Genomic DNA, 2,325 nt, shown 5'->3' with positions numbered 1-2,325 from the left:
AAAATAATGTTATTTTTAGCAGCATCATATGACCCCTTTAAAAGTCTTCACAACAACCCGTCAAAATAAAAGTTGAGTTTAACTTGAAGAAACCGTGACAGAAATATATGACTTAATGTAATGATAGAACTACTACTAATAAAAGTATTATTATAACATTATTTTAAAGGAATATTTACCAGAAAATTATTTACCAGAATACAATTTTGCAGAAAAAAAAAAATGTAAATGCACAACACAACACAATACACAGTATAACATTAAAACGGAATCCAGAAAAATTAAAACAGAAAAAAAACGGAATTTGGAAAAAGAAAAATAAGACGGAATTTGGGAGAAAAAAAGAAATAAAAATAGGGCCCTAAAATTAAAATATGTTTATGGCACTGGAGATTCGTCTTGGTGCGACCAGACCTAAAGGCTGCTTACAGGCTAGGTTGTTTTTATGTGTTTTTGACAGAAAGGAATGCTTAAGAGTGTGGAAAGAGCCGTGTCAGTTTGAAATCCTACTAAACAAACAAACTACAGCTCCCGCCGATCATGTCAACGCCTGGCCTATAGTCAGACGCACTGTTTGAGTTGCCTGGCTCACAGTGGTTCGTTTGGAAACATGTTTGATGATAAATCCTTCCCCTCCGAGTCGTCTTTCCTTCCACTATGCTGTCCTTGAAGGTATTTCTCATTGCTTTTCAGCCAGAAGCGCGTCTCTGAGGGGGTGTTTGATTCTCTGGCTTTGCCTGAGTGCTGGACCGCGAAAAACCTCCGGTTGAAACAAACAGACACGGAAACGCGACTGTGCACAGCAGCGTCGATAAAATAAACCCTGAGCCTAAATACTAGCTGCTCCAGTAGGCCAGTCATGGGCCAGCTGGGAAAATATTGTATTTTCCGTTTCCTATAGCGAGCGAACCTGGGAAGAGCAGGTTTTTCAATTTGTCACTAATTTCTGTACAATGAGGAAGCTAATTATTATTATAGATATAGAGCTGTCAATGTTTGCTTTTAATTTACAATTTGTAAATTAAATGCAGTTTTATAAATCTGCCGATGTGAGTCAGTAAGTGCAGCCAGTGCATGACGAATAAATGGCAGGAAAAAATGCAATAACGTAATAAGTGATGATCCAATATATTATAAATAATAATAAAAAATATGTATGCACTTATAGACTTGATACACATACTAACGACAAAAAGTCTTTTTTTATATTGACACTGTAATACAAGAAACTCCTTTTCTTTCTCCGCAGGGCCCAGTATATTGAATCAACAATGGTTTTATGAATCTCATGAATAATTATGCATCCTTAATTATCATGACTTTGACAGAAAGAGCATGGTATGTCATGCATGGCGAACAATAGACACGTTGGTGGAACAGAAATGTGTTTTATATAAGAGATAAAGCCAATCATAGAGGATTCAGCACATACTGTACAAGAAAATGCGTGCGTTTGAAACAGAAGAGCGTTATTGCCCTCTGCCGGTGACTGTGGGTAGTGTAATAAAAAAACAGTTTGAAACATTGTATGAAAAGAATAATTTATATTGATCTGAGAGGTCATCCTAGGCCTACATTTCATAATTTACGATTGGATTACGCACAAAAACAGGTGATTTGCAACATTTATTACATTATTTCCCATTCGTTTTATCTGTAGATTTTGATGAACTGCTTCAACTCAGTGAATTCAAAAATAATGAATAATTGCGACAGTATTTACACATGATAAAAGATATTTAATGTGCTTATTGTAACATTGGTAATTTTTGTGTTAATTGTTTTATTAGCTCAAATTATCGCCTAAATAACCAACATTATATATATATATATTAAAGCATTCTTCTCAAATCAGTGAAAATAAACAACAATTTTATTTTGATAACTATTATTATTAGTAGTATTATTATTGTTATTATTATTAGCATTATTATTATTATTATTGTTGTTGTTTTTGTTACCGATTGTTCTGTAAAGATAGGATAAGGCATTGATTGTTTACTCTAATGACACTGGCCCTTTAAGGAAAACACGTCACACACAACGGACCGGAAGCGACATGCGGAGCTGCAACTATCAACACATGAAACCATAAACCATCATAAAGCTGCTTCCGATGCCTGCACAGATGACTGCAATCACTCTGCTGCTCTAAAGCGCCTCGGCACCATTTAAGGGCACGACTCGGCTTTTTAATACAAGATAATTTTAGTCCAAAGAGCGAGTCAGACAGCTGAATATAGTAAGTACTTCAGTGATGCATACTGACCGTGTTTGAATACTCAAAGGCTGCCTACATAGACAGCACGTTTAAGCAACATGAAC

General features: G+C 35.3%; 1 protein-coding gene across 1 annotated transcript in view; it reads left to right on the top strand.

Annotated features, from left to right (window-relative positions):
* Window positions 1-2,162: 2,162 nt before the first annotated feature.
* The window catches only part of nicn1 (nicolin 1), an 18,293-nt gene continuing 18,130 nt past the window's right edge, over window positions 2,163-2,325 (top strand). The window contains exon 1 of the mRNA XM_016574748.1: window positions 2,163-2,242. The gene's annotated coding sequence lies outside the window, so the exon portion shown is untranslated. The remainder of the gene's footprint in view (window positions 2,243-2,325) is intronic.

This window comes from Sinocyclocheilus rhinocerous, unplaced genomic scaffold (genome assembly GCF_001515625.1).
Source record: "Sinocyclocheilus rhinocerous isolate Xijiao unplaced genomic scaffold, SAMN03320098_v1.1 scaffold1645, whole genome shotgun sequence".
Classification (NCBI taxonomy): Eukaryota; Metazoa; Chordata; class Actinopteri; order Cypriniformes; family Cyprinidae; genus Sinocyclocheilus; species Sinocyclocheilus rhinocerous.
Note: the sequence above shows the minus strand (reverse complement) of the source record. Positions and strands in the feature narration are given on the sequence as shown.